Here is a 14,888-nt window from a genome sequence, read left to right as displayed (position 1 = left end):
ATTGAACCATACGGACTAAGACTGGGATGCCATTAAAGTTCATGTGTGTGTAAAGGCAGGCGTCCCAACACTTTTGGTAATATAGTGTATACTCATGAATAAAAAAACAAATCCTTACGTTTTTAGGTGGTTATCCTGGGATGTTTGCAGCCGCAGGCATCACCCCGGTACCGTGATTTAGAGCTGGCGGGATGCCATTAAAGTTCATGTGCGTGTAAAGGCAGGCGTCCCAATAATTTTGACAATATAGTGTATTTGATACACAGTTTGTTTATGTGTGATTTGATACCGATCCACTTTAGGGATGTGTAGGGAGTTATAGTTGTTTTTTTTTTTACACATTTCATTATGAGATTGATTGACTTCTATTGAGGTATAGTGAGGTGGCAATTTTACGATCGCTTGATTTAGATTTTTGTTAACAAGGAACAGCGCAACGCTTATTATTTATGATTTGATATGGGAACACATCGGGGTGTTTTGCAGCAGCTTTGTTCTGGTTGTTTTAGTTATTTGCTTATTTTATTTCTATGTTGGTTGCACTGGATGGACTTGTGTCTTTTTTCAATCAAATTAACTACAGTATACCACAAAAGTGAGTACACCCCTCACATTTTTGTAAATATTTTATTCTATCTTTTCATGTGACAACACTGAAGAAATGACGCTTTGCTACAATGTAAAGTAGTGAGTGTACAGCTTGTATAACAGTGTAAATTTGCTGTCCCCTCAAAATAACTCAACACACAGCCATTAATGTCTAAACCGCTGGCAACAAAAGTGAGTACACCCCTAAGTGAAAATGTCCAAATTGGGCCCAAAGTGTCAATATTTTGTGTGGCCACCATTATTTTCCAGCACTGCCTTAACCCTCTTGGGCATGGAGTTCACCAGAGGTTCACAGGTTGCCACTGGAGTCCTCTTTCACTCCTCCATGGGGACATCACGGAGCTGGTGGATGTTAGAGACCTTGCGCTCCTCCACCTTCCATTTGAGGATGCCCCACAGATGCTCAATAGGGTTTAGGTCTGGAGACATGCTTGGCCAGTCCATCACCTTTACCCTCAGCTTCTTTAGCAAGGCAGTGGTAGACTTGGAGTTGTTTTTGGGGTCGTTATCATGTTGGAAAACTGCCCTGCAGCCCAGTCTCCAAAGGGAGGGGATCATGCTCTGCTTCAGTATGTCACAGTACATGTTGGCATTCATGGTTCCCTCAATGAACTGTAGCTCCCCAGTGCCGGCAGCACTCATGCAGCACCAGACCATGACACTCCCACCACCATGCTTGACTGTAGGAAGACACACTTGTCTTTGTACTCCTCACCTGGTTGCCGCCACACACGCTTGACACCATCTGAACCAAATAAGTTTATCTTTGTCTCATCAGACCACAGGACATGGTTCCAGTAATCCATGTCCTTAAACAAACAAGCAAATGTACTGTCGATGCAGCACCTATTCCCCCGCTCTGAGTGGTGCAATCCTCTTGTCCAACCTGACTGTAGGCTTGTAGATGAGAACAGATGACACGGCAACTTGATAATACTTCAGCCTTGCAGCCCCTCGCTGGACCAGGGTGGTCCAGAAAACACTATAAACGACAACAAAACAAGGGCGCACCGGCCTAGTGCATTATCTCTTAGACAGGTTTATTAAAATAATAGATTAAAAATACTCACAAACGAGTTTCTTGATAAAAAGCACATCAAATAGAATAAAATCCTCAGCAACAAGATCGGGATTGAATCGTCCCCTGAAGCTGTGCAGGCTTAGGCGTTTCGAGGCAATGCCTCTTCCTCAGAGCCTCAAGCCGGGAGGAAGAGGCGCTGCCTCGAAACGCGTAAGCCTGCACAGCTTCAGGGAACGATTCAATCCCGATCTTGTTGCTGAGGATTTTATTCTATTTGATGTGCCTTTTATCAAGAAACTCGTTTGTGAGTATTTTTAATCTATTATTTTAATAAACCTGTCTAAGAGATAATGCACTAGGCTGGTGCGCCCTTGTTTTGTTGTCGTTTATAATCCATGTCCTTAGTCTGCTTGTCTTTAGCAAACAGTTTGCAGGCTTTCTTGTGCATCATTTTTAATAGAGGCTTCCTTCTGCAGACCAATTTGATGCGGTGTGCGGCGTATAGTCTGAGCACTGACAGGCTGACCCCCCACCTCTTCTAACTCTGCAGCAATGCTGGCAGCAATCATACGTCTATTTCCCAAAGACAACCTCTGGATATGAGGCTGAGCACGTGCACTCAACTTCTTTGGTCAACCATGGCGAGGCCTGTTCTGAGTGGAACCTGTCCTGTTAAACTGCTGTATGGTCTTGGCCACCTTGCTGCAGCTCAGTTTCAGGGTCTTGACAATCTTCTTATAGCCTAGGCCATCTTTATGTAGAGCAACAATTCTTTTTTTTTTCAGATCCTCAGTGTACACTCACTACTTTACATTGTAGCAAAGTGTCATTTCTTCTCGTCACATGAAAAGATATAATAAAATATTTACAAAAATGTGAGGGGTGTACTCACTTTTGTGAGATATTGTATGTAACTATGGAACAGGGTAGTGGCAGTGTATGAGGGGCCCTAGTGTTCTGTATCTATAAGGTGATCACATGACCATTGCTGACCATGGTATATGGGAAATAAATATGGAATTTTCGGGATATATGACATGTTCCTGCACCATGCAGCCCTCCAGCACAATGCAATAGTTTTTATTTTATATTCCTCCAGAACTATTTTCTCATAAGTACGTCTTCTTCTTTTACAGAGAGATTGTATATATTAGAATGGTCGGGTGCTTGGAGCCGAGATGTAGAATGAAGATAGAAAACTTCACCAGCTCAGCTGAAATGATAAGTGTCCCCCTGTGGGAGATTTAATACCTCCGGGCTGGAAGATTTGGTTTGGCTGAGGAAAGTTTTTTTCATTAAGGAACAGACTGTTTCTTGGCTTGTCTGCGGACGCCGTTCTGGTGGTAACAGAGAACGATGGACGGGAGAAAATAAAACATTTTGGCTTCCTTAATAACTATAAAAATAGACAAAAGGGAATACAATCAATATTTGTTAAGAAAATAATAAAATACTTGTCATGATATTAGTAAACCCTTTATAGAGCCAGAACGTGGGGGTTAGAGGTCACTTTAGGATTTACACAGAGGAGAAAACAGGACAGAGCACCTAAGGACTGAGGAGGACTGAGCACAGGAAGACCGAACACAAGAGTACCGAGCACAGGAAGAATGAGGAGGACCGAGCACAGGAGGACTGAACACAGGAGAATGGAGCACGGGAGGACCAAGGAGGAAGGAGCACAGGAGGATCTAGGAGGACGGAGCACAGGAGGACCAAGGAGGATGGAGCACAGAGGGACAGAACACAGGAGGACCAAGAAGGGCGGAGCACAGGAGGACAAAGGAGGTTGGAGCACAGAAGAACCAAAGAGGATGGAGCACAGAAGGACCGAGCACAGGAAGACCAAGTAGGACCGAGCACAGGAAGACCGAGTAGGACCGAGGAAGACAGGAAGACCAAGTAGGACCAAGCACAGGAGGATCAAGGAGGACTGAGCCCAGGAGGAGCAAGGATGACCAAGTACAGGAGGACAAAGCACAGGAGGACTAAGCACAGGAAGACAGAGCGCAGGAGTACCAAACACAGGAGGACCGAGAAGGATCGAGCACAGGAGGACCAAGGAGGACAGACCACAGGAGAAGGGAGCACGGGAGGACAGAGCACAGGAGGACCAAGGAGGATGGAGCAAAGGAGGACCGAGCACAGGAGGATCAAGCGCAAGAGAGATGGACCAAGCACAAGAGGACCAAGGAGGACGGAGTACAGGAGGATCTAGGAGGACAGAGCACAGGAGGACCAAGGAGGATGGAGCACAGAGAGACAGAACACAGGAGGACCAAGGAGGACAGAGAACAGAAAAACCAAGGAGGAGGAGCACAGGAGGATGGAGCACAGGAGGACCAAGGAGGACGGAGCACAGGAGGACCAAGGAGGACGGAGCACAGGAGGACCAAGGAGGACAGAGCACAGGAGGACCAAGGAGGATGGAGCACCGGAGGACCAAGGAGGATGGAGCACAGGAGGACCAAGGAGGTTGGAGCACAGGAGAACCAAAGAGGATGGAGCACAGAAGGACCGAGCACCGGAAGACCGAGTAGGACCTAGCACAGGAAGACCAAGTAGGACCAAGCACAGGAAGACCAAGTAGGACCAAGCACAGGAAGACCAAGCAGGACTGAGCACAGGATCACAGAGGACTGAGCACAGGAGGAGCAAGGAGGACCGAGTACAGGAGGACCAAGCACAGGAGGACTGAGCACAGGAAGACTGAACACATGAGGACCAAGAAGGACCGAGCACAGGAGGACCAAGGAGGATAGAGCACAGAAGGATGGAGCACAGAAGGACGGAGCACAGGAGGACAGAGCACAGAAGGACGGAGCACAGGAGGACAGAGCACAGGAGGACGGAGCACAGAAGGACTCCAACTTAGTAAACTATGCAAAATCTTGAGGACCTCTATCTATATTGAATGCGGCAAGCCACTGCTTCACCTTGCCACTGAAGTGAGGTATTTGAAAGGCAAACTACTTGGTAAATTACTCTTTAAGGTTCTACTTGGCACCCCCTTTCTCTCTAACTGTGTGTGCTGACCTTCCATCCACTGACCTCACTGGAGTGGTCCCCTTCCTGGGCAGACCCCTTGGCAAGCCCCCTGGTACTCGTGGACACTGTTTTTCCCAGGTAGCTCTGTCCTCAGCTCCATTGTCAGTTTCTCCAGGACATTTATGGCTCAGCTCCACACCTGGCTCACCAAGCCGACCACCTGTGACCACTTTCCTCAGCATACAGAAGGAGAGACAGCCATCACCTTCCTCCTGGGACTCTGCTTCCCGCCAAAGACGCCCTGTCCCATGTGCCCTCAGCTTTTATAGTCAATCCCAGGATACACTGCAACGGTGCCCTCCCACTGGGACTGCCACAAAAGCCTGTGTGTCACTGGCTGGGTTTCCTCCACTGTCCAACAGGCTCATACATGGGGGGGGGGGGCGATGTGATCACCATGTATAAATACATAAGGGAGGCGGGGGTGGGGAATATAATCACTGTGTATAAATAAATTAGGGGGACATGATTACCATGTATAAATACATAAGGGGGGATATGATCTCCATGTATAAATGCATAAGGGGGGGTATGATCTGCATGTATAAATACATAAGGAGGGATATGATCTCCATGTATACAGTAAATACATAAGGGGGGGATATGATCTCCATGTATAAATACATAAGGGGGATATGATCTCCATGTATAAATACATAAGGGGGGGATATGATCACCATGTATAAATACATAAGGGGGATATGATCACCATGTATAAATACATAAGGGGGGATATGATCACCATGTATAAATACATAAGGGGGGATATGATCACCATGTATAAATACATAAGGGGGGATATGATCACCATGTATAAATACATAAGGGGGATATGATCTCCATGTATAAATACATAAGGGGGATATGATCACCATGTATAAATACATAAGGGGGGATATGATCACCATGTATAAATACATAAGGGGGGATATGATCACCATGTATAAATACATAAGGGGGGATATGATCACCATGTATAAATACATAAGGGGGGATATGATCACCATGTATAAATACATAAGGGGGATATGATCTCCATGTATAAATACATAAGGGGGATATGATCACCATGTATAAATACATAAGGGGGGATATGATCTCCATGTATAAATACATAAGGGGGATATGATCACCATGTATAAATACATAAGGGGGGATATGATCACCATGTATAAATACATAAGGGGGGATATGATCTCCATGTATAAATACATAAGAGGGATATGATCTCCATGTATAAATACCTAAGGGGGGATATGATCTCCATGTATAAATACATAAGGGGGATATGATCACCATGTATAAATACATAAGGGGGGATATGATCTCCATGTATAAATACATAAGGGGGGATGCGATCTCCATGTATAAACATATAAGGGGGGATATGATCACCATGTATAAATACATAAGGGGGGGATATTATCTCCATGTATAAATACATAAGGGGTCCCCCGAGCAGGCGTCTGCCCTTGACGCCCCCCTGTCAGTGGGTGACATAGTTGAGGCCCTCTCCTGTTTTGCGCGGGCTAAGGCTCCAGGGTCGGATGGTCTCCCTGCCGAGTTTTATTCCCTGTACTCGGAGACCTTGGCCCCCAAACTTCTAGAGGTTTATAACGCCATGTTTGAAGCTTCTGCCGCCCCGACGTCCATGGGTGAAGCTTTGATTGTCCTTATACCCAAGCCTGGAAAAGACCCCACGTTGCCTGAGTCCTATCGCCCTATTTCACTCCTTCAGTGTGACATTAAGATCCTGGCTAAGATACTTGCTCTGCGACTTAACAAGGTCATTCACTCTCTCATACATTCAGATCAAACGGGCTTCATGCCCTCTAAAAACACGGCATGCAATACACGACGTCTGTTCATGAATGTACAGGCGACGCATGATCTGGTGGGTACCCGGGTACTGGTGTCCTTGGATGCTGCCAAGGCCTTTGATTCGGTGGAGTGGCACTACCTATGGCAATGTCTGGGGCGCTTTGGTTTTGGGCCTAAATTTGTGAAGTGGTTGACCATCCTCTACCATCGTCCTTGCGCCAGGGTGGTGGCGAATGCACACACCTCCAGGTCGTTCCCCCTTTCTAGGGGAACTCGACAGGGTTCCCCGATCTCCCCATTGCTATATGCGCTGGCGGTCGAGCCCCTGGCCATTGCCATACGTGCACACCCAGATGTTGTTGGCCTTGGTCGCAGGGATCACGTTGATAAAATTGGCTTATACGCCGACGATATGATTCTCTACCTAGCTGACCCTGGCCCCTCCCTATCTAGAGTCCTGGACCTTATCACTACTTTTGGCGGGTTCTCCGGCCTGTCCATTAATTGGGATAAGTCGCAAATTTTGTCCCTGGATGTTTTTGCCCAATCGCAGGATCAGTCCCTCCTCCCTTTACTTCGTGTTTCTACGCTTAAACATTTGGGGGTGCAGGTATCCCGTTCCCTTGCTGATTATATCGCTCTTAATATTGAGCCTCTGTACGCCCTAGTTAAGCATAAGACTCAAATATGGTCCCGTCTTCCCATCGGCGTGATGGGCCGTGTAAATTTGATTAAAATGATCCTCCTACCTAAGATTCTTTATGTTTTATGGCACTCCCCTGTGTATATTCCTTACAAATACTTCGCAATTCTTGAACGTTTGCTGAAAACCTTTGTGTGGGGTCCCAGTAGACACAAACTGGCGTGGCGTCACGCTCAGAAGCCGACTGCACTGGGAGGGCTTGCTGTTCCGGATTTTGGGGCGTACTACCTAGCATTGCAGTTATCCCACTTATATCACGTCAATGCACTGGATGCTCCCAGATATATGGCCTTGGCCTGCCCCCCAGTACTGACCTCGAGTCCTCACCCCTTCTGTGATATTCTCCGGGGCGCGGGTGGGCCTTCAAACACCCAGGTGACGAGTGCTGTCTCTTCTCACTATAGGAGGATATGGGATTTGGCGCTATCCAGGACTGGTGACTCGCTGTTCCACGCTAAAACTCCCTTGTGGTTCAATAGACATTTACCTGAATTGCTACAACTGCCAGACCCTGGACTGTGGATGGCCAGGGGGGTCGTGTATCTCTCCCATGTATTACGAGGGGGAGCACTTCGGCCCTTCTCCCAGTTACGGACTGACTTTGACCTCCCCCCCTCCATGTATTATCGGTATTATCAACTTCGCCATGCCCTTCACGCTCAGTTTGGGGGCCTTTACCCGGACTTGCCCTCTGTTGACCTGTTGGATGTCCTGACTGGTTCTGACTCCCGTAAACTTATCTCCCTTTTATATGAGATGCTGACATCCAAAACGGCCACGGCCCTGGCGTTCAGTGTTCGCCCTCGCTGGACTGACGATGTTGGAGACCTTGACGATGATGACTGGACGGAGGCTCTTGGGGCCTGTAAGCTAGTCTCGCCCAAGTTGTCTGACAGATTGACACAGGTGTATATATTACATAGAGCGTACCTCTCTCCTGACAGAATAGCCAGATTCGTTCCCTCCAGAGACCCTGTGTGCCCCAAGTGTTTACTGTCACCGGGCACCTTTGGACATCTGTTGTGGCACTGTCCTCATATCCAGGGCTTCTGGGTGCAGGTGGTTCGCTTCCTACACGACCGTATGGGGGCTCCTGTCACACTAGATCCTAGGGTCTGCCTGCTGGGTATCATACCTGATGAGGACGTTGATAAATATACCATAAAATTCCTACATGAAACCCTCTTTAGCGCAAGAAAACTGATTGCCCGCACGTGGATACAGTCCGTCTGGCCTGATCTAGCTATGTGGAAGGCTGACATTAATCAATCCTTGTCCTACAAGAAAGTCATATATACTAACCGGGGTTCCCTTGGCAGTTATCATAGGGTCTGGGACAGGTGGCTTCAGTCCTCTGACACCTGTTCTCCTGGGTGATCTCTGGGATTGTGGTGAGCCTTGTGTACCCTGCTTATACTCATGGACGCTATGGGATGAGGTTTCAGTTATACTTGCTGTTATACTTGCCTGTGTGCGATGCTATTTCCCCCCATATGTATTTTGTTCTCTTTCTTTTTCTTGCCTGATTTCTGTACCTTATGTGACAATGCTGTATTATATACTACTGATGTGATGTGACCTGGTGTGCTGACTGCATATGTTTGTTTTGTTGTTATTATGTGAACCCAATAAACGTTTGTTTTCCAAAAATAAATAAATAAATAAATAAATACATAAGGGGGATATGATCACCATGTATAAATACATAAGGGGGGGATATGATCACCATGTATAAATACATAAGGGGGGATATGATCACATGTATAAATACATAAGGGGGGATATTATCTCCATATATAAATACACAAGGGGGGATATGATCTCCATGTATAAATACATAAGGGGGGATATGATCACCATGTATAAATACATACGGGGGAGATATGATTTCCACGTATAAATACATAAGGGGGGATATGATCTCCATGTATAAATACATAAGGGGGGATATGATCACCATGTATAAATACATAAGGGGGGATATGATCTCCATGTATAAATACATAAGGGGGGGGATATGATCTCCATGTATAAATACATAAGGGGGGGGATATAATCACCATGTATAAATACATAAGGGGGATATGATCACCATGTATAAATACATAAGGGGGATATGATCTCCACGTATAAACACATAAGTCTAGAGGAAAAGAGATTTCATCTCCAAATACGGAAAGGTTTCTTCACAGATAGAGCTGTGAAAATGTGGAATAGACTCCCTCCAGAGGTGGTTCTGGCCAGCTCAGTAGATTGCTTTAAAAAAAGCCCTGAATTCTTTCCTAGGTGTACATAATATAACTGGGTACTAATATTTATAGGTAAAGTTGATCCAGGGAATATCCGATTGCCTCTTGGGGGATTAGGAAGGAATTTTTTCCCCTGATGGAGAAAATTAGGTCAAGCTTTTTTGGGGTGTTTTTGCCTTCCTCTGGATGAACTGTGGGTATAGGATTGTGTATATAGCATTGTATGTATGTGTATGTATATGTATATGTATATGTATATGTATATATTGTATATGTATATATATTTATATCATTTTTTTTTCCCTCTATAAGTTGAACAAGATGGACTTTTCTCAGCCAGACTAATTATGTAACTGGTTAAAGTGTAACAGCGCTGAAAGCTGAAAATTGGCCTTGGCGGGAAGGGGGTGGAAGTGTCCGGTATTGCAGAGCCGCATCCATTTATCTTTTCTATCAGCTCGGAGTTCAGCTTTAATTTTGGCCGGAGATATTCTTAGTAAGAACAGTTTAAAAAATCGGGAGCTTTACGGCCCATTTTATATTACACCAGAAGACCGACCACGCCGCGCTGTAACAGCCGCGGTGCGCTCATCAATTCCCAATGTTGGTCGTTTCTTCACATAAAGGGAAGTTACGCCAGACGAGGTACATTTATATGTCCCATTGTCTCACCGCGTTCTTCCGTCTCTGACAAGCTCCTTCGGCGTCTTATTAGATTTATAAGCGCAGGTTATCACCGTATTTGTTAAAACGCAGTCAATCTCAATTCCGCATCCAGCGTATTTATTTCACTTACCTGGGGTGAGATGACGGCGTTCCCTCCAGCGCGGGAAATAAAACAGCGGGGGGGATTTCTGTGGATGAAGGAGAGAATTGCGAGACGCCTACTGTGAGACCCACCTTCCTTCACGCCGGCAGCTGCGCTAAAGTCTTTTCATCGCACTCGGCTTTGGGGAGCCGAAATCTGAACGCTTCCCCGGAGGCTCTGGAAGACTTGGCTGAAAACTGCTCGCTCTGCTCTTATTTGTCATGCAAATTTTATGTTATTTGTATAATGACGGCTTTTACGGCTCCCCGGCAGCGCTGAGTTTCTTTTTCTGTTTCAATAACTTTGCAAATATTTACTTTCTAGCGAGAGTTTAAAACAGACCCGCCGTCAGAATAGGACCCTCTGTTATGTAATTGAGGGATTTAGGCTGCAGTCTGATTTCTGCTCGTCGTACGAGAGGTGAACCAACCGAGATCTAATCGGGAGAAAGCAGGGCTTTTTTTCAGCAGGAACGTGGCGGAACGCAGGTCCGGCACCTCCAGCACTAAATGTATGTAATGGTAAGGGGTGCTGGGGTGTGCTGTAGGGTCTATTGATGCTTGCTGCTGGGGGATCTATTGTCATTGGTCGGGATCTGTTTTTGTATGAGGGTTTGTTGCTGCTGGTGGTGGGTCTATTGTTCCTGAGGGGGATCTTAAAGCGGAGTTCCACCCAAAAGTGGAACTTCCGCTCATTTGCTCCCCCCCCCTCCGGTGCCACATTTGGCACCTTTCAGGGGGGAGGGGGGAACGGGTACCTGTTTTTGACAGGTACCCTTCCCCATTTCCAGAATCGGTGCCACGGCGCTGTCCCTTGGAAATTTGGCCCCCTCCTCCTTCCCCCACCGCCGAGCCAATCCGAATGTGCAGCGCGCTTCACGCATGCGCATTAGGGACCCACCCGTGAAGCCGCAAAGGCTTCCTCACCAGGTTCCCTCACCGGCAATGGCGGCGGCAACACCCGACAGCCGATGGAAACATAGGCTGCGGTGCCGACATCGCTGGACTCCAGGACAGGAAAGTGTCCTAATATTAAAAGTCAGCAGCTACAGTATGTGTACAGTATGTGTAGCTGCTGACTTTTAATTTTTGGAGGGGGAGAGGGGAGGCTGGAACGCCGCTTTAAGTTGTTGGTAGAGAACTACTGTTCAGGGACAGGTCTGCGAATGCAGGCTGCTGGGAAATCTGTTGCTGCTGCTGGGAGGGGGGGTCTAATATTGCTCTTTTGTTGCTGAGGATAGTATTTTGTTGTGGGTGGTCTATTGTTGCTGTGGGGGGGGGGGTTATTGTTATATGGGGGATCTATTGTTGCTGGGGTGGGGTCTTTTGTTGCTGGCTGCAGGTGATCTATTTTACTGCTTTTCTTGTTCTCATTAACCATTTCCATACACATTATTTAGCACCACAAAATAAATCTTGGTTCTGTATTCTCTGAAAGGGGCGGTACTGAGAGTTGGGTGGGGGGTGGAACCAAGAGACGGTGCTCAGAGGTGGGTAGCGGGTGGGGACAAGGGGAGACTCAGTCGGGGGGGAAGTTCCTGTACCTATTCTCTTAGAAAAAAAGCCGTGGGAGGAAGTAGGTGGGGAATCAGCGTTTAGGCAACGCTAAAGTCATGTGACCGATGTCCACATTTCCACCATCAAGATGCACATTTCATGCCTTTTGCTACATTTGGCACTTTTAACCCCTTGGAGCAGGTGCACTTTAAGGGGTTTATAGTGCCGGAAAGTGGGGCGTGGTTTACGATCATGTGACGGCCGTGATTGGCTGTCACGTAATCTGAAAGCTCCCGATCGCTTTCTGTTAGCCACCAGGAGCGCACAGGGCGCGCGCTCTCGGCACAGCTGTCTGTATTAACACTAATGCATGCAAATATGCAGCCGCTCTGCACCAGGGCAAATCCGCCGAGGGGGTTAAAGAAGAAATTCAGGTATGGATAACGTTACATTGTTCCAGCTTGGACCAACTATGCAGGGTTCCTGTTAGAAATCACAGGGCCCCGTACAGCCTACCTGGCAGGGCCCCACCCCCCGAATATGTCAAGACAATATTTTCACAAAAAATACACTAAAATCATTATTAGTGGACACAAACATAACAGAGAACCTGTGTGAATTATCCCTTTATAATTGTTTTTTTACATTATTTAAAAATTAAAAATGTTTACAATTCTTTTATTTTTCAATTTTTTTATTACATTATTTAACTGTTATTTTTTTTTTTTACAATTTGTTATTATTTTACAGGACAGGGAAACCTGCGGCGCTGTGGGAGGGAAGGGGGGGCGGCGCAGTAAAAGGGGGGATCAGGAGCAGGCAGAACAGGGATGGGGATCCACCTGACCACACCGATTCCCCATGCTGTTGGGGCCCCCCTGTGTGCCCGGGCCCCCTACAGGAGGACTGGTGGTCCCCCCTATCAGCGGCCCTGCAACCAGAGCTGCTGATAGGGGGGGACCACCAGCCCTCTTGTAGGGGGCCCGAGCACACAGGGGGGCCCACACAAGGAGGGGGATTAGTGATGGACAACAAATACAGAAATCTTCCTCCAGCACCTGAATCTGATCTGTCCCTCTCCCTGCTATCAGCTTTTATCTATTGAGAAAGAGACAGTCATCCCTCACTAATCCCCCTCCCTGTGTGGGCCCCCCTCCCAGCACTGGCTCTAATGTTATCTCTACTCAGGAGTTTATTTGTAACTTTGTTTCTCTCTCTCTATCTCTTTGATCACTGAGCTCCAACTGCCCAGCCTGTATATTTTTCCTCATCTCATCTTAATTTTTATTTAACATAGTTTTTTTTTAGATTTAGCAGGAATTATGCGACTTATGTTATATTTGTGTCTGATAATAGTGATTTTGATGTAATTTTAGCTAAATATATCTTTAATATTTTCTTGGGGGGGGGGGGGGCCCTGCCTGGTAGTCTGTACGGGGCCCCGCGATTTCTAACAGCAGCCCTGCCTACAACTATGTACACTATATACCATACCTGACTAATATCCCTGGTATGTCCCTGGAAGCTGGAAACCACTGGGGTAGACACCACCACTACATGGCTACTACACCATTACTACAGTAATCTTCACTTGATTTTGGGTCTAAGTAGCAGCCACTCAGAACGGGCGCCATGAAGGGAATGCTTTGCTTTTTCTCAATGAATGCAAAGCTTTCCCTGAGTCAAGGTGGTGACATCACAATCTGCACCCTGTCCAATCAGAGAATGCTTTGCATTCGATGAGAGAAATGCAAAGCATCCTCTGAATAGTGCCCATGCCCAGCAGTTGACCTTCTTACAATGTAGCGGGGCAGCCAGTGGACATGGGACCTGAAAGCTACTGAAGATCACTTTAGCCATGGCACTCTATGCAAGGTTACTTCCTTCCTTGTGTCCCTCATTCTGAAGTTCATAGTTGGGAGGTATGAGATTACCATCATCATTATGAACACCAGTGCAATTTTTCCACTTTTCTCAACTATTCTGTTCTTATTCCAGCCCTGATGGTTCCATCCCAGCACATCTTCCTTTGTCAGTATACACATGAAATATTATCTCCACCAGCATGCGGTCTCTTTGCGATGATTTGGCAGCCGCAGAGGTGGGTCGGTCTGGGTCGTTGCGCCAGAGATTTTCATCCAAATGGGAGTTAATATTTTTACATCTTTGAAGCATGAAATTCTTGTCGGTGATTACAGCTCATCCAGAGGTGGTCGGAGCGGAGAGCCCGCTGGCAGGCGTTCAGCGCTGCGCTGCGGGTAGAAGCAGCCGGAAATTTAGCTGACATACTAATGGATTTTCAGACCACATTTTACACAACTCTAAATGTAACTCTAAATCCTCCAGTCGTGTCACAGCCAGCCGAGGGAAAAAAACAGATGTCAGATCTGCTAACCTCCAATGTCTCTAAAAGCCTCCTCTGATGTCTGCTGCCTCCATTCTTTATGTAGGATTATGTTTAAAGCAGAGAGGAAAAAAATCAGAGTAAGTGACCTGATAGACCCAAGGAGAATAGCAGCCCAGGACACTCCTCTGATATAAATCCCCGGAGCTTCCGGAAAATTCTTATCCCTTGTTCTGGGGAGAAAAATGCTGTAAGTTTCTCTAGAGCAGCAGGGATCTCTAAATGTTCTAAACAAAGGGCCAGTTTACTGTCCTTCAGACTTTGAGCGGACGGTGGCCAGTGGGAGTAAAAAATGCCCTGACATTAATGGGAGTAAACAAGGCCTAATCATTGGTGTCAGTGGGAGAAATAGTGCCTCATCATTGGTGTCAATGGAAGGAATAGTGTCCTGTACTTTGTGCCAGTAGGATGAATAGTGCCTCATCATTGGTGTCAGTGGGAGGAATAGTGCCCCATCATTGGGGTCAGTGGGAGGAGTCGTTTCCCATCATTCAGCTTCGGGTGTGGCTGCAGGAAGGTTCTCTGGCTGTGTGTCTGCTCCAGGTGATCTGTTTGAGAGGGGAGTCTGGTAAAATCTCTCCCAGCCCTGCTGGCCCCTATCTGGGGAGGCCATGCAGGCCAGCGGGGCCTCTCCTGCTGGAAGCTCTCAGCCATCCCCTGGGCGGATGGATGGCACCCCTGCTCCTGGACAAGCCGTGGTTGGTGATCTCTCTGCACCTGGTGAGGATG

The 14,888-nt window shown here is 46.9% G+C and overlaps 1 protein-coding gene across 2 annotated transcripts in view; it reads right to left on the bottom strand.

Moving 5' to 3' along the window:
- The window catches only part of LOC309549185 (ALK tyrosine kinase receptor-like), a 1,241,121-nt gene that overhangs the window by 832,169 nt on the left and 394,064 nt on the right, over positions 1–14,888 (bottom strand). The window contains exon 1 of one of the 2 annotated variants that reach the window (XM_082249297.1): positions 10,248–10,289. The exons of the other annotated variant lie outside the window; for it this stretch is intronic. The gene's annotated coding sequence lies outside the window, so the exon portion shown is untranslated. Of the gene's footprint in view, positions 1–10,247; positions 10,290–14,888 lie in introns of those variants that run through there. 2 annotated transcript variants of the gene reach the window in all.

This window comes from Pelophylax lessonae, assembly GCF_965119305.1.
Source record: "Pelophylax lessonae genome assembly, chromosome: 3".
In the NCBI taxonomy this organism is placed as follows: Eukaryota; Metazoa; Chordata; class Amphibia; order Anura; family Ranidae; genus Pelophylax; species Pelophylax lessonae.
Note: the sequence above shows the minus strand (reverse complement) of the source record. Positions and strands in the feature narration are given on the sequence as shown.